The sequence below is a fragment of the Furipterus horrens genome, unplaced genomic scaffold (genome assembly GCF_987537825.1).
Source record: "Furipterus horrens unplaced genomic scaffold, mFurHor1.1.pri manual_scaffold_4, whole genome shotgun sequence".
NCBI classification, from domain to species: domain Eukaryota; kingdom Metazoa; phylum Chordata; class Mammalia; order Chiroptera; family Furipteridae; genus Furipterus; species Furipterus horrens.
Window position 1 is genome coordinate 85,073,688 of NW_028327174.1, and position 22,634 is coordinate 85,096,321.

Consider the following 22,634-nt stretch of genomic DNA (forward strand, 5'->3'; position numbering starts at 1 on the left):
AAATTATGTTTACATCTTTGAAGATAGAACAGGGGGAGGGCCTGTAAACTTATACACAAGGGAAGATTCGAAGTCTGTCTTGTGGCTTGGTGGTGGGGGAGGGTGGAGAAAGAACACTCAAGTGATGGGAAGGTACACAGGTGAGTGAGTGCAGGGGGGAATCCATATGGTGTTGGGTATAGTACAAAATAAGACTGAAAAGTGAACTTCAAATCTAAACTGCACAATAATAAGCTAATAATACGAGCTCAAAGAAGAGAGGAAACAGGAGGGAAGTGCGAGGAGGTTCCCTGGAAGAGCAAAGGCAGAGGTAAGGCTGAAAATCTAAGTGGGATTTAGGGAGAACTGAGGGCTCAATGGACCGACTACCACGCACTGAAAAGGTTGTTCAAGTTGTCTGAAGGTAATGACATTCATCAGTGTTTCTTTTGAGATTAACATTTAAACATTTCACAAGAGTTAATGAAAAAGGAAATTGAGTTGACTTTTAAACCCTGGCTGGTGTGACTGGTGTGGTTGAGTGGATTGAGCGCCCGCCTGCAAACCAAAAGGTGGCCGGTTGGATTGCCAGTCAGGGCACATGCCTGGGTTGCAGGCCAGGTCTCCAGTTGGGGGCGCACGAGAAGCAACCACATATTGATGTTTCCCCCCCTTTCTTCTTTCCTCTCTCTAATAAAGAAAAGATTAAAATAATAAAATGGTTGTAGCCCGCAGCTCAGGGGCCACAGTGTAATGTTAAGTTGAGGACTTGCACAATCCTTGCACACGTCCTGGTACCAACTCCATCGTTTCTAGTGCAGACTGCCCTGCAGCTGAAATTCACTTGCTGACGAATACCACTACATACACCTTTGTGTACACCACACAGCACTACTCGTGCACAAAACGCGCAAGGTACCGGGCGCGATTAAGTTAAACAGATTAAATCTGGGCGTTTATATGACGTCCTTCTCTGTGACAGTCTCCTGACTTGCAAACTCTGTGTCCCCTTCTGCGATCACTTTCGGTGGCTGACATCAACTTGGTGGCTCCCCCAGGCCTGTTAACTTCCTGTCCGCCTCGTGGGTGGGGTGAGATGCTCGAGAGGACAGTGCCCTTAGGTTAAAAAGATCGACTTGTATAGGACGCCCCGCGGGCTGCGCCAAGCCGGCGGAATTCGCGCCGGGCCGCAGGTGGCGGCGGGACAAGGAAGGGACCAGGAAGCGCGGGCGGGGCGGGCCGAGCGTGACGCGCGGTCACGTGACGCCTCTGGAATGCCAACAATGTAGCGAATGTCCCACTTGGGTCTGCGAGTCGGAGCGGCGGCACGAGCACCGGGAAGATGGAACCGCCGCCGTCCGCGCCGCCTCCCGGGGCGGCTGGGTCCCCGCGGAGCCACCAGCCGCTGCCGCCACCAGCGCCCGGTCCCCCGGCGCCCGAAGCCTCAGAGCCACGGACGACGGCGCCCCAACGGCGATAAACTGCTTCGAGGTGAGGAGTGTGGGTCGCAGCAGGGAAGTTGTGCTTCGGGGCCTCGCCCGGAGCCGCCGCCGCGGGCCCGGGTAAGCGGCCAGGAAGTCGGGACAGGCGCCGCCGCTTTGTTGCGCGGGGCGGGCCTGCTAAGGACGACGTCCGCGGGGGCCCGCCTCGACCGAAGTCCGAGACATGTCTCCTTCTCAGGCAGCGCTGTCGCACGTCCCCCACCCCCCTCATCCAGGCAGCCGAGACGTCGCATGTCCCCTCCCCCTCTCGGGCCGTGCCGTCGCACGTCACCTCCCCCTCCTCCTGGGGCAGAGCTGTCTGGTCTCCCCTCCCCCGACCCCTCCCTCAGAACCTCGCTGGACCCAGAGTATTCAGTTCTCAAGGCCGCGGCCCGGGCTTCAGGTCACTGGCTGGTGCCATGGTCTCCGGGCTGGTCTCTGAGGAGGCCGCACACGACTTACCCGCAGGACATGGGAGGGCGGGCTCTGCTGTGCTCACAAGTGTCCCCTGTGCTTCCCCTCGTGCCTCATCTGGAACGGTAGGAATGGCATTCCCGTCTGCGACATGCTTTCGTGCACAGATCCGACTGCTGCGCTGGTCCCACGTCCCAGTGCCCAGGGCTGTGGACCCCGCGCCTGGTGGACACACCTGCCTGCACCTAGTAGGGCCCCGGGTCTTCGGCTGCCTGCCGTGTGCTCCGAGACCCTCCACTGACAAGTCCTCTTTTGCTGGGACAGCTGTGGAAGGACACATTGTTTGTGGATCTGCTTATATTGACGAGAGTTTTAAACGAGAACTGTGGCGTTTTCACTGTCTTCTGGGACATAAGTGAGAGTGTTCTGAATGTCACAGGGATCCTGACTTCTTAAAATGGTTTAACTCTCATTTGTAAACCACAGGTTCATTCGTCAAGTAAAACCCAAGTCAACCAATATGTACATTTTAAAAGGAGCTGGTCCACATTTAACCAAGAAACTTGAATGCCCTGTAATTTGAATGAAAAGTCACAAAATATGTGTGATCTTCATACAGGTATTCTCTTGAAATTTTTACTTAGTAGTTGAGGAACTTACTTTAGTAATGGAAAAAGTAACTAACCGGTGGCTGATTATTAGGAAATTTTGTAAAATCTCTGTTTTAGTCCTTCTGTGATGGATCACTGTTTCTGAGTGTCAAATCAAGAGACTAAGCAGTTTTATCTTCCATGTTTTTTCTTTAGCTACTGTTACAATAAGGTAGTAACAGAAAAATCTTACAAAATAAGAATGCAGAGTGTTTAACAAAATCGGTTTTAAATTATAATTAACAAGAGATATTTTAACGTCATACAATTGGTCTCATTATCCAGGTATATAGAGTACTGTTTAGTGAGTAAATCAGCATGCCTTTCAAATTAAAGATGCTGAATATTAATAAATCTCCAAATGTCAAGCAACATAAAGTGGTATCTGAGCAGAACATGTCATGCAGGTTTATTACAGTGAATTATGAGAATCATGGATTTTAGAACTGGAAGGGACTCTCCTAGCCTCCCTATCCAGTTCTAAATAGTTTGACTCAAGTGTAAATTGGAGCTGTACCTATTTCTTAGCAAATCACAGGGCTTGTGGGAGGGACTTGCCTTTGGTGGGAGGTGACTGTTTTTACTATAAGATGCCTTGTTATTTTAAGTGCTGTGTTGTAAGTTGCCGGCCCTGGGCTCATAATTCCGTGTGTGTGTGTGTAGGTGAGGGAAGTGTTGAAGCTGATAAATTAACTGTAAACACACAGGAAGGATTTTGGGAAGCTTGGGGGGCGGGGTGTGTGTTCTGCTTTGTACCGGAAAATTCAGACCAGCAGTTTTTTGAAAAGCTGCTTTTATTTCATTGTTATAATAATGTGAAACTTCTAAATATTATTCCTTACTGACTTTTTAAAAATTGCGGGCTTGAAATACAGAATTTACTTTGTCTTGACCTTGTAAATGATTTACTTTTTTAATCTGTAACATGGAGCAAAATATCCTAATCAATAGAGTGAATGGTTGAGCTTGATAATCCCTACTGACTTGCAGCTCAAAAAAATTATCTGAATTTATTTTCAAAAAGCTTATTGCTTAGTAATTTCTCTCAACAGAACTGGGCCTACAAATTGCATAGGTTGGGGGTTACCATTCCATTGTATGTTGGGTGGGTGCAGCCCCATGAAGTGGGGCTTTATTATTTAGAGCACCTGTGTGTGGCTCCTTGTGTTTGAAGGTAGCCTGCTTGGGCCACTAGTTTCATTACTAGTCAGCAGTTCCCTCAGTACTTTGAAGGCTAATGTTATCAGATTTATACTTCCATTTTGAAAGTATTATTAAAACAAGAAAATGTTGGAAATAATAGTTATCATGCTAAGCTTAGGATGGAAATTTGACATTGCTTACTGTTTGCCATTAACTATATGAAAACTTTATGTTGCTTACCATCTAGACCATGCCAACTTAATTGTGACAGGTGATTTTAAGTTAATTGCATGCCCTGGTGGCTCAGTTGGTTGGAGCATTTCCCGTACACCAAAAAGATTACGGGTTCGATCCCTGGGAGGGAGCATATGAAAGGCAGCTGATTGATGTTTATATCTCTAAAATCAATAAACATATCCTTAGGTGAGGACTAAACAAAATTTAATTAATTGCATACTTTTTGTTTGTGTGCCAATATTTGACATTCATAGGAATTTTTTAGGAGGAGAAATGAAAAATCTTATATTTAGTGTCAGTGGTTTGTACTTACTGTTAACTATTGGGTCCAATATTGTGGCAGAGGCAGATCGTAAAGCCTCTAAGTTAGTTAGGATGGTAAGGATCTTCTTAAGAATGAAAGCTGGCTTTTGAATGGTATGGGCCTCCCTTTGGAGTCTAGGCCTCATTGCCTCCAGGCAGTTATCTTGAGCAGGAATACTGAGGACCAGCATGCTTCAGTACAAATTAACTCCATCATACCTCATGAGTCTCACTCCACTGTTTTCATTAAATGGACCCAGATAGTACCTGCTCCCTCCCCAACATTATCTGCTTGTTCTATCTTCCTCTTCTGTTTGAGTCTTCACAGGAAGTTCCAGATTCCAAAAATAGCTTCATAATTCACCCAGTCATCCCTTTATCCTTTCCAGTTTTGGTGAAACGCTCCTTTCTCTAGGAGAGTGTCTCCAAATAGGCACCTGCACTGGGTTCTGTGTTCTGACTCCCTACCTGAAGTACACCCGAAACTTGGAGGGAGGAGGGTACACAGGAAACAGGGCTTTCTCAAAGACTGAAATACCCCTGCTGGGGTATGGAGTGGAATGAAGGAGACCTATCCTGTGCCCTTTATCATATGGATATCACACACAAAGCTAATAGAGGATGTGATGGTTTGCTTTTTCCCTAGATTGTAAGCTTTATTTAGAGGTAAGACCTCTTCTGTCTGTATGAGATCTCATAATGTCCAGCAGAGTATTTGACACAAATATGGCACTTCTAAGCCCACTGCAATTGTAAGGGATAAAGAAGCCAGTGACTCTCAAACCAATAGGAGGTAATTAACAGATGAATCAAGGAAAAGGGGCCAGGAAATGACATTCTGCAACTCCTCACACATATCTCTGAGGTCAAAATGAGGAAGATTGTTGTCACCAAACACAGAAATGGGAAGATGTGGCTAGATAACTTTGCAAATAAGTTGGAGATAGACCTGTAACTAGATTATCCTTACTTAACCACACCCTGAGTTAAGTAGTTAATGGCGTTAGATTGTGAACCCAGATTAACCAGTAATAGAGAAATGGGGGAGAGAGAAGGGGGAGCTAATCATGTTAGGGAGGGGAGCTAACTGCATTAGTATAAAACTGGTTTTCTTTGTCTACTTTGTGTGCACATGCTCCTGGCTGGTGGAGTGCTCGACTCTGCAGACTTGTGAATAAATGCCTCACTTTGCTGCTGAAGTCCTGTGTCCTGGTTTTTATTGTGAGCATTTCTCACAATCTGGGGGCTCATCTGGGATTCTCCGCCTGTGTGCGGGAAGGGGCTCTGAGCTAAGACAGGGAGCTGTGTTCTACCCGCTTTTGGGTGGCCTGCTCGACCCAGGCTCACCCACCTCACAGTGTCCGGAAACGGTCCAGAGACTCCTTGTTGAGACAGCAGTAGAACCGACTCAGGGGAAACAAAAGTAAACACTGCGGTAACCAGGCAACCTCGTGCACGGGCCAATGTAAGAAAATAGGCTTAATTACTGCTTTGGTGGTTGGGCATCCTCAGAGATCGAATGTGTGTGTGTGGCTGAGGGCTGTGAGCAAGTAACTTCCAATATGGGTGGTTGAGCTTACAGGCTTGTGTGCAAGAAATCTCCAATACAGGTGGTTGAGCACACAGGGCGTGGACCGGAAACCTCCAATAAGGGGGGTTGAGTTCACAGGCCATAGGCAAGAAACCTCCAATACAGGGGGTTGAGCTAACAGTGTTTCCGTTTACAAGAAATCTCCAGAAAAGGGGGTTGAGTATGCGGGGTCTGTATACAAGAAAATTCCAGTATGGGGGATTGAGTTATACAGGGTGTAAGCAAGAAACTTCCAATATGGGGGTTGAGCCTATGGGTTCATGTTTAAGAAATCTCCAGTAATGGGGGTTGAGGACACAACCAGATTCAGCCACAGCCACAGGAATCAACTGAGGATGGAAAATAAAAATTCTAAGCCTAGGGAAACTAAAGATGTAGGGAAAATGTTAGAGCATTGGGGAGAAGATCCCCAGACCCAGAATAAGAAAAAAGAAACAGAAAATGGTAAAATATAGCTATCTCTTTTGTCCACAGGAACCCATTAAGGGGCAGTCTGTTTTCTGGCCCCAATTTGGGTCTGATGAAACTTAGGTTTGTGAAGCCCTGATCTTATATGTGAGTGATCAGACATCAGCTTCTAAGGAAGAGAAGAAATATGCTCTCTGCTGGTTACCACCTACCAGCAGGTCTATAGGTCTCTTCCCTGTAAAAGAAAAAGGAGATAAAGCCTGGGACCCTCTGTCCTGTCTCCCGCCACCTTACAACCCTGGCCAGCCGGCAGCCAACTGGGCAGAGGCACCCCGGAAAGACAGTGCAGACGAATCAGGCCAGGGACACCTAACAGCTGCCCAACTGGTAGCTGTGGCCATGACACCCACGACACTGGCGGGAACTTATTCTAGATTAAGAAAAGAATGAGAACAATGTAAGCAAGACCTGAAGAACTTTCCCATTCCCTCAGAGCAGCCGATGTTTCCCCTTAGGGAGGTCTCCATGGATCCAGGATATATTGGATATGTCAAATGCTCCTCCAACAAGCACTAAAGTTAGAAACTTCAAGCACGATATGAAGTGCTTGGTAGAGGACCCCTTTGTATTAGCAGAACAATTAGATCAGTTCCCTGGACGCAGCATATACATGTGGACAGAATTAATGTCTATACTAGACATCTTCAGTAGGGAAGAGAGGGGAATGATCAGATAGGCTGCTATGAGAATATGGGAAAGGAAACATCCTCCTGGTCAGGGAATTGTCCCGGCCGAAGAGAAGTTTCCCCGTATAGACCCTGAATTGGATAGCAGGCCAGAGGATAGGGCTCAAATGAGAGTCCATAGGAGCCTCATCATCAGGGGAATCAAGGAGTCCATTCCCCAAGCACAGAATGTCTCCAATGCATTCGAGATACACCTCCATCAGCATTGCTACAGAAGCTCAGAGACCAGATGAGGAAGTATTCTGGTTTAAATCCAGAGAAATCTGTAGGGCAGGGAGTCTTAAAAGTCACCATTGTAATAGAACCTGGGCAGATATTTGTAAGAAATTGCAGCAAGTAGATGAATGGGCCACATAAAACAATTGAAAAACTCCTCAGGGGAGCTCAAAAAGTGTGCATTAAAAGTGAGGAGAAGCAGGAACTTCAAAAACTTCAAAAAGCTGCAGGATATCTCTGCAAGTCTAGGATCTTTCAGCTGCCAGACACTGAGTTTGAGTATAGTCCTTCACAGTGTGGAAAAGAACAAGGATTGGAAGCATGTTTTGATTAAATTTAAAGGAGTAAAGGGTATTTAGAAAGTTTGTGAATGTTGCAGAAGGTCTGTGGATAGTCGTAATGATAAAAAGGAAAGTTATGGAAGTTTTAAACCTGGGAAAAGAAGACCTCAGCTCCTTGTGTTCTGATTTTATAAAAGCGTACTGTGGTCTGTTCTTTTGTGGAATTCTCTGTATCTGTTTTTGACCAATGAGACCTAGGAAAGGTTGTCTGTAAACTGGTTGGCAAAAATTCCTTTTCCTACCCAAGACCCAGGAAGGGTCATTAGGGCTGCTGTGTGCTCGAGCCTTGGCAAGTGAGCATGTCTGCCAAGGGCACGTCTCTCTAGGAGGCCAGTGGGCATTCTGGAGAGAGAGGGCCTAGCCATCTGTGTTTTGAATTATTATTCTCTTTATGCTCTGAAAGGAAAAATTGAGGTTTCCCAGGGAAATTTAAAATTTCACTTGAAAGAAAGGGAACCAGGGAAAATGTAAGGCATGAAAATGGAAAGGTTTGTTAGAAGTTTATAAAAGTTTTGAGAAGAAATTGTATGGTTTTAGTAATGGAAAGTATACATAATGCATAAAAATGCAATTTTGAAGGACAAGGATTTTTCTTCACGCCTTTATATTTTCTTCCCTAACCTGAACCCTGCAGTATTTGTGATTCTTAAGAAGTAAGAAGTGACATAGGATTCTTTTGCATAAAACTAATAAGACCAGTTGCTAATGGTGGTTTTGTCAGCTGAGGCTTTGACTGGCATGTCATGCCTAGGTTCTGGTTGTCACCAGAAAGCCCCAAGGAATGGGAGTTGACTTTTAAGGCTAATGAAAGCCAAGGAGGAAAAAGCCTGATACCCTGGTTGATGAGTGGTTCATGGAAATCTTTCTAGGGAAGGAACAAAGGTTGCTTTCCTGATAGATGGCTAGGAGGAACCTAAGGCACAATGGAAAGCCTGAAGGACTTGTAAAAAACATGGGTTTTACAGGCAAGGCCAGATGGCAGGTGTGTGGCTCAAATTCTGTGCCCAGAAGGGCAGACTGAAAGTCAACCTGAAGGTTCCTTGTGTGAGTTCCAGCAAAGCAGACTTAAAAGATAATATGTGATCTATTTCTGCTGTTGTTGTGTTTATTCAGATGAACAGGCTAAATTAAAACTGGACTTAATGCAGTTCCTTTAATAACAAGGAGGATAATCTAAAGGAGAAAAATCATGATTTGAGGAAAATCACAATGCTCAGTGGTAGACTATAAACTCGTGCAGCTGTCTTTAAAAGTTTGTTTTCATTTAGAAGTTAAAACTAAGTTTGTAACATCATCAAAAATGTTCAATCTACAGGCAAGGAGGGCCTGTTAAATATCACTGCAGCAAAGGCCCTGTGGCTGGATGTCTCTACAGTCTTACAGATTCAGAGACTGGTTTGTGGGTTATGTTGTGTGAATTAACATGTAGATTCTTCCTTGTGTTTGTATAGGGCATAAGTCTATAATCATATTACCTGAGTAATGTTCTATATATATAGGCCTATTAAGAAGCCCATCTGTATCGCCACCTCCTGAGACTCAGTGGTTTGGCTGAACTAAGTGGTTTGGTTAGTAAGGTGTGGGGCAGTCTGTGGGCTTCACTTTAAAACAGGTTTCTCTTTTTCTGTCCCATAGCTTGGACAGAAAGGGCCCAGAGTTCTGAGAAGGGGAAAATCCTAAAATATTCCCCTCAGCCCGAACTAATTTTAGTATGCAAAAGGGCTTTGAGCAGGTGTGACATGCCTTGCATACCTTCTGCCAAAGAAGCCAATTTTCTTACTATAGGACATTAAACATTAATCCCTGCCTGTTGTCATCTAGGGGTTATAGTTTTAGTTATGCCTTTTAACCCTGTTGCCAAATCTGTTGCCCCCAGAATACAACAAAGATGCCAGTTTGTCCAGTAGTGCCAGCCATTGGAAACTGAGCATGCTGCTGCCTGGGGACTTTACAAAATCCATCCCCATTGGGAAGGGCCCTCTCCCTTCCTCATTCCCACTCGATTAGGGATTTCTAGATCCAAGGGTAGGTAGGACGACGGCCATGTCCAGTTTGAAGCAGATAGAGGAGCATGAGGTTTTAACCAGTTGCCCTCTATAAGATTATAAAGGGTCTTAAGTCTGAGAGGGGGGAATTGTTATAGAGTAAGGTCCCCCAAATTCCCCAGAGCCTGTAATTGGAGGGTGGGGGAAGAGGACAGCCTTCAAGAGTCCTTTGTATAGCTATGGCTGGTAGCTAGAATCTTAGTTGTACAAATGGTTTTGGTTCTTCCAAGGCCCCAAGGAGATGGGAGGGATTTTGACTATAGAATGGTGACGAAAAAGAGGTCAACAGCCCCTGGTGGATCATTCGATCCTCACATCTATTTCGATGCCACTGGGGTCCCTAAAGGAGTTCCAGATGAGTTTAAGGCTAGGAATCAAATAATGGCAGGGTTTGAGTCAGTCCTCTTCTGATGGTCAACAATTAATAAGAGTGTTGATTTGTTAAAGTATATTTATTATAATTGACAGAGATTTATTAATTATACCATGGATGTTATAGAAGAAATAGTTCAATAGTTAGATGCCACCAGTCTGATGACCTGGGAGACTAGGACAACATTGGATATGATGCTAGCAGAAAAAGGAGGTTACGTGTAGTGCTTGAGGGACAGGATTGCACTTTTATCCCCAATAATATAGCTCCTGGTGGGACTATCACTAAGGCTCTACAGGGATTGACCACTCCAGTAAATGAACTAGCAGAAAACTCAGGCATCAACAGTCCTATATCAGGATGGTTAGAAAACTGGTTTGGCAATTGGACAGGAATGATTAAGTCAGCTCTTGTTTCCCCTCCCTCATTGTAGTAGCAGGTGTCCTTACTCCTTTAGGCTGCTGCATGATTCCCTGCATGGGAGGTTTAGCTCAGAGATTAATTGAGACTGCACTAACTAAACAGATGCCAGTAATTTGCAAACAGAATAGTCTCCTCCTCCTGGAGGCTGAACAAAATCCTTGCCCTGAGGCAGAGAATCCACAAATCCTCATGAGTTTCGAAGGGACAGATTAGAGGTTTGATTAGCCAGTTTTCCAAAAGAGACAGCGGGAATTGTTAGGGATAAAGAAGCAAGCCAGTGACTCTTAAACCAGTAGGAGTAATTAACATATGAATCATGGAAAAAAGACGAGGAAATGACCTGCTACAGCTACTCACACATATCTCTGGGATCAAAAGGAGGAAGATTGTTGTTACCAAACACAGAGAAGTGGGAAGATGTAGCTAGATAACTTTGCAGTTAAGTTGGAGATAGACCTGTAACTAGGTTACCCTTAGTTAATCACACCCTAAGTTATGTAGTTAATTGCGTTAGATTGTGAACTCAGATTAACCAGTAATGGAGAAACTGGGGAGAGGAGAGGGGAAGCTAATCCTGTTAGTATAAAACCAGTCTTCTGCAGACTCGTGAATAAACACCTTGCTTTGCTGCTGAAGTCCTGTGTCCGGGTGAACGTTTCTCACACAATGACGCTTTATTGGAGAGTTTTTCTGCATTCTTAGAGGAATGTAATCACTGATTTCCTCAGAGATCCTCATTATGAGGGTTAGCCCTTGTGTAGGTTCTGTTAGCCTGGTGGCTTATGACACTCTAGCATCAGACTGGAGTAGCATCAGACTGGAGTCCTTGCCTGTCTGCCTGATTTAGTTCCATCTTTGCTAGGTAATTATAGTAAGGATATGATTTAAAGGATAACTGAAATTTTAGGTCCAAGAAATTCTGTTTTTAAAAATGACAGCGGATTCATTAGTGCAGGTCCTGTGAGACAGGTTTGGTTGGTTCCTTGGTTGGTGCTTGATATGTGCTGGCAGCCAGTGTGGGTTCATGAAGCACTAGGGGGAATGAGAATGCAAATTCTTGAACATTTGATAGTATTTTCTAGAATTGGATTGAGAATTGGGATTGGGTTGGGTAGAGCCAAATTAAAGGATGCTTAACATATTACTCTCACATTTTTTTTTTCATGAGCCACCTATATTATGTGTAGGATTTAGTACATGTCTCAGCTCCAGATTTGAAAATGAGATGTTTTTGTTCTGTGAGTTGTGTTACAGTTTTAAAATTCCAGTGTCTTGTAGTTTGTTTTAAAGTATATTCAAAATAGTTGATGATGTCAAAGAAATGTCCAAAATTAGGTTTATTTTGCTTGATAACCCCATTTGTTAAAATTCACATCAATGAGGCCTTATGGTGATATTAATAAAATTTGTGATGAGAGAAAATATCCATATATTACCTCTTATGAAAATGATACAGCCCTGACTGGTGTGGCTCAGTGGATTGAGTGCCGGCCTGCGAACCAAAAAGTGCTGGTTCAATTCCCAGTAAGGGCACATGCCTGGGTTGCAGGCCAGATAACCAGTTGGGGGGCATGTGGGAGGGAACCAATTGATGTATCTCTCATACATCAATGTTTCACTCCCTCTCTTTCTCCCTCCCTTCCTCTCTCTCTCTAAAAATAAATTTCTAAAAATGATACAGTAGTGTGTCAGAGTGGCTCATTTCCAGTTGCAGTCTCAATTTGACTAATGAGAAGTCTCATGAAAAATCTTTCAAAGTTCTTAATTGTGCCATGAAAGCCACTGTCTTAAAACTAAAACCTGGAATACAAAGTCTCAAGCTGAGGAAGTACTTCATTCTTAATGAGACCAAGGAAAGTTTCATCCTTTCCAAATGATTTGGGCAAGAGCACAGTTTGCCCATAGGTGCTATTTTACATATTCACTTAAAAGGGCAGGGACAATACCTTTGGCATTCCTAGGACCAGTTCATCCTATAAGACTGGAGGGAGATGGAAGAAAAATGAGAATGGGGCATGGTATCCTCTTCCTCCAAACAAGGAGCTCTCCCAGTGGTGGGTTTAAGGAATGTCACTGAATAATTCTTCCAACTTTTCTGTATGTTTGAAAATTTTTATTATAAAGTGTTGGGGGGGTGGGGCTGGAGAAAAAAGACACCAGGACATCTGATCTGGATTTTGTTTAGGGGAGCGTGCACTTGGTATTTCTCAGTTCATGCCTAAACACTGACATCAGCACAGAAATATGTCACATGTACTCGTTGGCTTTATAACTAGGATATCTGTTGGACATGTGGTCTGCAAGAGTGGGGCTCTGTGGAAGCCGCTCCTCACTGTATGTCTCAGTATGCTGGTGTGGAGGTGACACTGTTCGAGAGGGCGTGTATGGTGCCATGCATTTAGGCTTCACTCTGCCAGGGGACTCTACCCAGTCCCAAGGCCCAGTCTTTTCATTGTGTAGCTAATTTTGTAGAGGAAACTTGTTCAAATACTGGTTAGCTAGGTGTGAATAGTTTGGCAGCTTTTATTTTTTCCTTTCATTTTTTTAATTAAGGTAAAATATATATAACATTGATTTTTTTAACCATAACTGTGCTGTTGACTGGCATGAAGTATATTCACATTGCTGTTGCAATCATCACCACACTCTATACTTAAAACTTTTTTTATCATCCCAAATAGAAGCTCTGTACCCATTAAACAGTAACTACCCATTACCCCAGCCCCTAGTGATCTCCATTTCACTTTGTTTCTATGAGTTTGACTTCTCTGTGCCTCATGTAAGTGGAGTCATACAGTATGTGTCCTTTTGTGTTTGGCTTGTATTAGTGAGCATAATGTCCTCAAGGTCCATCTGTGTTGTGGCATCATAGTTATCAGACTATACTAGTTACATGTAAACTTGACTTAGGAACAGTTCTTTTTTTTTTTTTTTTTCACCAATAAATATTTATTGTGTTCAGTCTTCTAACAATTGGGATATAGTGGTGAAAGAACAAGTGCCACTTACAATGAGATAAAATTGAAGACGTATATATTAAAAAAATGATAATTTAAGAAATTGATCAATTTTGTGAACAAAGTTACACAGGACAATGTGATGAAGATAAGATGGAACAAGAGAAAGATAGGCTGGGTATTGTCTTCAAAGAAAACCTTAATAATACCAAAAGCCAGAACCTATTGAGGCTATATTCTTTGACTACCAAAAGTTAATGACAGCAACAAACTGAAAATTAAAATTAAGGAAAAATTTTCTCTTAAGTCATTAAAATAACTGTAAGGACAGATAGGGAAATTGAAATTGTTATTACAGAATCCATAGAAAGAAATGAAAATAACAAGCCTACCTATAAGATGCCTCCAAAACTACATTTAGAGGAATCTCTGTGGCCCTTAAAGCTGAGCTACTTAAGAGAAAGAAGAAAAATGGAAAGCCTTGTTATTTAGCTTATACAAGAAGATTGAAAAAGGTGACAAGGTAAATTAAATGGGGGGAAAGGTGTTTTTCCCTTTTTATTCAATTTATTGGTGTGACACTGGTTAACAAAATTATACAGGTTTCAGGTACACAATTCCACAACCCATCATCCGTACACTGTACTGTGTTCACCATCCCAAGTCAAGTATCCCATCTATCACCAATTATCCTCCCTATACCCTCCTCCTCCTCCCACCTCTCCTGCTCCCAGCAATCACCACACTGTTGTTTGTGTCCATGAGTTTCTCTCTCTCTTTTTTCCTTTTTGGCTGTATCCCTCCACCCCACACCTAACAACTGTCTGTTTTTCAAAAATGTGTTGGACTAAAAAAAAAAACAAAAAAACAAAAAAAAAAGTCCTTGATTCATATTTAGTTGTATGCCTAAAAGAATAAAGTGCATCATAAATCTAAATGTAAAACCTAAAACTACGAAACTTCTGATAAAAGTAGGGTCGTCGGCAGCCGTCCGTCTCGAGAGACGATGGTGTAGCTTCTTAAGAGTCTATCTGCACCGCCGAGAATGGCTGTGCAGTCCAACTCGGGAGTGACATGGTATCTGTCTCCTCCCGTGTTGAATCGACATCTTGCGATGACGCTGAAGCTACAGAGCCTGGGCAGGGTAATATGGAGGGTCTGCTGTTGCCCATGCAGCAGACCCCCCCTCTCTTCGCAGCTGAAGGGTCCAAGGGAAAGACGGAGTCGATACAGCTTGGGTTCAGGTGCGCCGCAGGAGTTGCCGGTGTTGACTACAACGTCAAACCGCCTTAGGGACTCCGGCTCCGGATTTTCTGTCGGGGTTTACTCCCTTAGCCTTTCCCCTGAAGAGGTATGCCGCAAGGCAGCAGAGGTTTTTTGGAGTCAGAGTTTTCCTTCTCTGTAAAAGTAGGGTAGTCTTAAAGGTATATACATAAAAGAAAACATCAAATTGTAAAGCTTAAATATATGCAGTTCATTGTCAATTTTACCCCAATTAAGCTGTAAGAAAATACTTTAGACTAGAAAAATAGAATAAGAAGCAGGATATCATGCAAAAATATTCAAAGTGTATTGTGTATAAATGTATACATTTTTTATACATATTTATTATACATATTTATTTATTTATACATATTTATTAATGACCAAGTGAAACCTGACTTAACATTTCTAAAAATGGCTAAAAGTAGAAAAAATAGAAAAGTACTCCTAGAAGGACAAGAAATAAATTCAAATATGGGCTGAATCTTCTCAATCTATACTTCAATATAAAGTGGGTGAATCTTAATTAGTTTAAATTAATCACATTAATTCTGTTCCTCTTGCCTTCTTAAAAAATATGCTTTATTGATTATGCTGTTACAGTTGACCCAATTTCTTTTCCCTTTGTTCCCCTCCACCCAGTGACCCCCATCCTTCCAGTTGTCCCCCTCCCCTTAGTCCCTGCCCATTGGTTGTGCATATAGTGCTTCTCAACATCTTCCTGTCTACTCCACTCCTTCCTACTATGCTTCTTAATTCCTATACCATCTCCCTCCCTTTCCCCTTTCCCCCTTCCCCCTCCCCACTGACCTCCCCCCAAAATGTTCCCCATACCTATAATTCTTTTTCCACTCCCGTTGCCTTAGTTTGCCTTTGTTTCGATTCCCTAGCTTCTGTTGTTGGTTGCTGTGATACAGTTTTCATTTTAATGTTCATAGTTTTGATCCTCTTTCTCCTAAACAAGTCCCTCTAACATTTCATATAATAGTGGTTTGGATCTGATGAACAGGAACATTTCATTTGGACTGCATCTTAAGCTTCATAGAGAGCATGCTACTTCCCAGGTGCTGTCCATGTACTCAAACATGTGCTCAGTGCTCTCCTGCATTCCTTCTTTAGATTCCCTTGGTGGCAGGGTTTATTACCAGTTCAGGATTGAGGTGACAAACTCACAGGGGTAGGTGACTTAATGTATTCATTCAGCAGATGCTTCCAGGGCCTGTGGGCCAATGTGACAAGCAGTGAGTAGGTGCTCCTGCCCTCACAGAGCTTGCAGTTCCGGTGATTGATGAGGACACAGGCACATCGATCATCCCAAAATGTGCGTGTGCTGGGAGGGCTGTGAGTGAAAAGTGCCACTAATATGGGGTGGTGGGGCGGGAGGAATGTTGTGATGAAGGGGTTTTTAGAATTCTAGGAGTATAAGTGAGTCCAGCAGGTAGGAGAATTTGTTCTGTTAAGAGAATGGCCTTGCCAAGTTCCAGAGGTAAGGGAAAATATGGTGCCTTTAACCTTGTTCTGGTTGTTTGGGAGACATGCAGCTCCTTGAAGCTCAGATTCCACTTCGGACAGAGCACCTTCGGCCTGGCTGTAAGTACCTTTCAAACAGTAATTCTAATGACTTCAGCTTTTCTTCTCTGTTTTCTCTTCTTTCAAGTAAAAAGAAAGATATATTTTTTTAAAGTATATTTTATTGATTATGCTGTTACAGTTGTCCCAGTTTATTTTCCCTTTGTTGCCTTCCACCCAGTACTCTCCTCCCCTCCAGCAATCCCACCCCCTTTAGTTCATGTTCATGGGTTATGCATATAAGTTCTTTGGCTTCACCCTTTCCTATATTATTCTTTTTTTTATTATAATAATTTATTTGTTTATTTATTTACTTTATTTTTAGAGAGAGGGAAAGGAGAAAGAGAGGGAGAAACATCACTGTGTGGTTGCCTCTCACTCGTGCCCCCAACTGGGGACCCGACGTGCAACCTGGTCATGTGCCCTGACTGGGAATTGAACCAGCGACACTTGGCTCGCAGGCCAACGCTCAATCCACTGAGCCACAGCAGCCAGGGCCTCATATATTATTCTTAACTTCCCCTGTCTATTTTGTACCAACCAATTATCCTTCTTAATCCCTGCACCATTTCCCCAGTTCTCCCCCTCCCCCTCCCAGCTGATTACCCTCCAAATGAACCCCATACCTATGATTCTGTTCCTATTCTGGTTTACTTAGTTGGATTTTGTTTTTATTTTTTTTTATTTTTATTTTTTTAAAGTATATTTTATTGATTATATTGTTACAATAGTTCCAATTTTTTCCCCTTTGCTCCCCTCCGCCCAGCAACCCCCTTCCCCAACAATCCCCTCCCCAAGTCCATGTCCATGGGTCGTACATACAAGCTCTCCTGCCTCACCCTTTCATATATTCTTCTTCTTTTTTAAAAAATAATTAATTAATTAGTTAAATATTTTAACAATAAAAAATAACAATCCCTCCCTCTCAGACTTAAGACCCTTTACAATCTTATAAAGGACAATGGACGAAGGTCTCGAGCTCCTCTAGCTGCTTCAAGCTGGACATGGTCGTCGTCCTACCTACCCTTGGGTCAAGAAATCCCTAATAAGAGTGGGGGTGTGGAGGGGAGGGTGGCCTTCCCACAAGGGGAAGGATCGTGCAGACTCCAGGTTGGTTGGCTGTCTCTGGACAACGGCATGCTTGGTTTAACAGGCTGGCATCCTTGTTGTATTCTGGGGGCAACAGGGTTAAAGGACATCATTCAATCCGTAACCACTAGATGACAAAAGACAGGTATTAATTTTTCAATGTCCCACATTAGGGAAAAGAAGGGCTTCTTTGGAGGAAGGTATATACCAGGTACATCTCACCTGTCCAAAACCCTTTTGCCCATTATACTTAGTTTGGACTGAGGGAAATATTTTAGGTTTCCCCCCTCTCAGGCCTCTGGGCTCTTTCTGTCCAAGCCATTAGGATAGAAAAGAGAAACCAGTTTTAAAGTGAAGCCCACAGACCACCCCGTTCTTCACCAACTCAGCCACTTAGTTCAGGCAAACCATTGAGTCTCAGGAGGCAGCAATGCAGACAGGATTAAGTGAGGCCTATACGTACAGACAGTCACTCAGGTAATGAGATCGTAGGCTTACGCCCTTTGAAAACAGAAAACACATGTTAATTTATGTAACATAACCCACATACAAGTCTCTAAATCTGTAGGACTGTCTTATCGGAAAGACATCCAGTTGCAAGGCATTTGACATTCTTCTTGCCTGTAAATTAAACATCTTTGATAATGCCACAGACATAGTTTAACTTTCAAATGAAAACAAATTTTAAATGAAAAGAAACTTTAAAGACGGTTAGCTGCACTACTTTATAGTCTACCACTGGGCATTGTGATCTTCCTTGAATCGTGATTTTTCTCCCTAAGATTACCCTCCTTGTCATTAAAGGGACTGCATTAAGTTCATTTTTAATTTATCCTGTTCATTTGCATAAACACAACAAGAGCAGCAAATGATCACTTATGATCTTTAGTTCTGCTTTGCTGGAACTTATGCAAGGAACATTTAGGGTGACCTACAGTCTGCCCTTCAGGGCATAGAAGCTGAGCCACATACCTGGCATTCAGCCTTGCCTGTAAACACCTGTCTTTTCCAGGTCTTCCTGGTTTTCCATTGTGCCTTAAGGTCCCTTCTAGCCATCTTTCCGGAAAACAACCTTCATTCCTTTCCTGGAAAGATTGCTATGGACCGCTCATCCATCCAAGGTACCAGGCCTTTTATCTCGTGGACTTTTATTACCTTTGAAAGTCAGTCCCAGTTGCTCAGGGCTTTTTGGTAACAACCAAAGCCCAAGCATGTCTCCTTTAGACATGACATTCCAGTCAAAGTCTTAGTCAAAAAAATCGTTATTAACAACTGGTGTTATTAGTTTTATGCAAAGAAACTTAGGTCATTAGTTACTTCTTTAGAATGCCAAATTCTGGAGGGATCAGATAGGGAGAAAATATATACAGTGTGAAGGAAAATCCTTGTCCTTCTAATATTCACTGAACTTGCATTTCTATTCTTTATATTTTTATTTTTCCCCCCACTAAAAATTTTTCTGTTTGTTTTTCTGTTACTGTTGTCTCACTTTTTTCCCCCTCTTGCTTCCCTGCACCCTGCCCCCCCTTCTTCCACATTCAGTCTCCACCCAGTTGTCCATGTCCATGGGTCATTTATACATGTTCTTTGACTAGACCCTTCCCCTTCTTACCACTTCTCTCCTTCCCATCTCCCCCTTTGTTACTGTTAGTTTATTCCTTGTTTACATACCTCTGGTTCAAATTTGCTCATTTGTTTGTGTTGTTCATTAGTTTCCTGTAACAGGTGATAGCATAAGGTAATTTTCTTTTGTTGCCTGGCTTATTTCGCTAAGCATAATTCTCTCTAGTTCCAATCATGTTGTTGCAAATGGTAGAAGTTCCTTCTTTCTTTCAGTACTTATTCATTGTCATTTTCCCCCTTTGTACTTGTGTTCCTCTCTGTCTCTCTCTGTTTCTTCATCTTCTTAAAGCAGACCCTTTAGCATCTCTTGCAATGCTGGTTTGGTGGAGATGTATTCTTTTAGCCTTCTTTTGTCTTGGAAACTCCTTATTTCACCTTCCATTTTGAATGAGAGCCTTGCTGGGTAGAGTATTCTTGGTTGTAGGCCTTTATTTTTCATTACTTGGAATATATTTTGCCATTCCCTTCTGGCTTGTGTTTCTGCTGAGAAATCTGATGATAGCCTTATTGGAGCTCCCTTGTATGTTATTAGTTGTTTCTCTCTTGCTGCTTTTAGGATTCTCTCTTAGTCTTTGAATGTTGGCATTTTAATTATGATGTGTCTTGAAGTGGGCCTGTTGGGGTTCATCTTCATTGGGACCCTCTGTGCTTCCTGGACTTGCATGATTCTTTCTCTCTTCATGTTAGGGAAGTTTTCTGTCATTAGTTTTTCAAAGAGGTTTTCTATTCCTTGCTCTTCTTCTTCTCCTTCTGGAATTCCTATGATACGGATATTATTACGTTTCATGTTGTCCTGCAGCTGTCTTAGAGCCTCTTCAGTCTTGTTCAGTCTTTTTTCGTTTCGTTGCACTGTCTGTGAGTTTTTGTCTACATTGTCCTCCAGCTCACTGATCTGATCTTCTGCTTCCTCTAGCCTGTTTTTAATTCCTTCTACTGTGTTCTTCAATTCAGAGATCGTATTCTTCATTTCCTCCTGGCTCTTATTGATAGCTTCCATGTCCTTTTTGATGCTGGTATAATTCTCAGTAACTTCCTTGTAGTTCTTCTGGAGTTCACTGTAGTTCTTCTGGAGTTCACTGTAGTTTTTCTGGAGTTCTTTGTAGTTTCTGCTGAGCTCATTGAGCTTCTCCGTAATCCATGCTTTCAATTCCATATCTGATAGTTTGCTCCCCTCTATTTCATTTAGCACTCTTTCTGGGGACTCTACCTTTCCTTTCGATGGGGGGTTGTTTCTCTGTCTCCCCATTTTTGTGACTCCTATTGTTTGTTGGTGCTTCTTAGAATGATCTGCACTTCCTGGATCTGCCCCTGGTGGCATCAGATCCTGTACCAGTCTGGGCCTAGGCAGCCTGTTGGAGACTTCCAGGGATCTACTGCCTTTGTCTGACTCCTTTAGCTGTTAATCTGTTCAATCTGTGATTAGCCGTCAGGCTTAAGGACCGTGGGTGTGGCAGCTTAATTCCTGTAGGCAGGGCTTTTGCCTCCCCTCAGGCTGATGCCAGTTGGCCGGGAATGGTCTGCCTGCAGCACTGGGGATGAGTCAGCACTGGGACCCGGCCGGCCGCTTCCCCACCTCTCCCCTCAAAGCCACCACACCAAACTCTCCCCAAGCATTTCCTGTCCTCTCTGTCTTCCCTCTGCTTGTGCCCAGTGTAAGTGGGGGCAGAATATTTTCATATGTCTCTTAAGAGCTCTTTTTCTCCAGCTGTTTCTCTATGGCTAGCAAGAAACCCTGTGGCTTTTCGCTTTTCTCAGCTGGGTACTATTTTACTTTCCACTCTGTTGCTGTAGGCTGGGAAGCTCAGCTGGGGGTTTAGACTCTGCCCTTCTCAGGGGGAATCCCCGGCTGCTGAGCTGTTTCTCAGTCCCTTCAGCTGCCACGCGTGGGAGCCCAGCCAGCCCCTTCCGCGTCTCCGCACTCCCTACCGGTCACGTTGTGATGTAGCGGCCTTTTCTGTCTCTCCGTGGTTATAAGACTTCTCTCCAGCTGGTGTTCGGTTGGTTATTCCAGATGATTTCTCCAAAATTACGTTGTAAATCCAGACTAGTTCTGGGAGGAAGTTAGTGTAGCTTCCACTTACTCCTCCGCCATCTTGTTTTCTTCTGTTTTTATTTTTTTTAGATTCAGTTGTGATAGTTGTGAGTTTGCTGTCATTTTAATGTTTATAGTTTTGATTTTCTTTTTCTCAAATAAGTCCCTTTAACATTTGATATAATGGCTTGATGATGATGAGCTCCTTTAGCTTTACCTTGTCTGGGAAGCACTTTCTCTGCCCTTTCGTTCTAAGTGATAGCTTTGCTGGACAGAGTAGTCTTGGTTGCAGGTCCTTGCTTTTCATCACCTTGAATACTTCTTGCCAGTCCCTTCTTGCCTGCAAAGTTTCTTTTGAGAAATCAGCTGATACTCTTATAGGAACCCCGTTGTAGGTAACTTCCTGCTTTTCTCTTGCTGCTTTTAAGATTCTCTTTACCTTTAACCGTTGGCATTTTAATAATGATGTGTCTTGGTGTGGTCCTCTTTGGGTCTAGCATGTTTGGGACTCTGTGCTTCCTGGACTTGTATGTCTCTTTCCTTCGCCAAATTAGAGAAGTTTTCTTTCATTATATTTCCAAGTCAGTTTTCAATTTCTTGCTCTTTTTCTTCTCCTTCTGGCACCCTTATGATTCGGATGTTGGCACGTTTAAAGTTGTCCGAGAGGTTCCTAAGCCTCTCCTTATTTTTTTCAATTATTGTTGCCTCATTGTGTACTAGTTGACTGTGTTTCTTCCTTATATTCCAAATCATTGATTTGGACCCATTTCTTTACTTCACCATTGGTTTTGTGTGGATTTTCCTTCATTTCACTTAGCTTAGCCTTAACTTCTTCCCTTCTGCATTTGCCATACTCAAACATATCTGTCAAGTCTCTGAACTTCTTTATCACCAGTGTTTTGAACCCTTCATCTGTTAAGTTGGCTATTTCCTCATCTGTTAAGTTGGCTGTCTACTTGTTGCTTAGTTTTCCCACTGGAATCTTGGTCTGTTCCCTCTTTTGGGCCATACTTCTCTGTCTCCTTAACTTGACAGACTCCTGTGTTTATCTCTGTGTTTGAGGTAGAGCTGTTGCACTTGTTACATTATAAGGGGTGGAGTCTTAGTATTCATCAGTATGGGGCAGCCTCTTTCACCATGCTGTAGTGCTGTATGTAAGGGAGAGGTCTGAGAGGGAACAATGCCGCTTACTCAGCACTTGCCCCCTTTTCAGGCACTTCTCCCATTTCCCGTATGGGACTGGCACGCCTCTAGCTGTTGTTCTGGCAGTGATTCCCAAAGTGGGTGGGTGTGTGGATGTTCTAGGACCATGGGGGCTCTCTAAACAAACGGTCTCTGCTGAGAGACCGGCAGTTTCTTCCTCTGTCCCAACTGCCACTGGTTTTCACAGTCAGAAGCAATGATGCTTTATTTTCCCTGGTGCTGGAACCGTGAGCTGTGCGGTCTGGTCTAGAGCTGGGAGTGCTCCCCAGGTGTCCCTCCCTACTGTTTTTAATGTGTAACTCAGCTTTCCACAGACCTGCTGCTAGCACCGCTGCTGGTGCTGCCACACTGCTTCCTCTCTGTCCCGCTCCGCCCCTCTTACCTTCTGGATGAATATACATTCTTTATATCTTTGTTTGTTGGACTTCATGCAGCTTGATTTTCTGGAACTTCTGGTTGTCTCCCGTTGTGAGGTAGCTGTATTCATTCTTAGCTATGGAGGGAGACGCAACATGTTTGTCTAGGACTCCATCTTGGCTGGAAGTCCC

The 22,634-nt window shown here is 43.3% G+C and overlaps 1 protein-coding gene across 1 annotated transcript in view; it reads left to right on the forward strand.

Annotated features, from left to right (window-relative positions):
* The first annotated feature begins 1,279 nt into the window (after window positions 1-1,279).
* Window positions 1,280-22,634, forward strand: part of LATS2 (large tumor suppressor kinase 2) — a 114,471-nt gene continuing 93,116 nt past the window's right edge. Inside the window, exon 1 of the mRNA XM_090273681.1 lies at window positions 1,280-1,470. The gene's annotated coding sequence lies outside the window, so the exon portion shown is untranslated. The remainder of the gene's footprint in view (window positions 1,471-22,634) is intronic.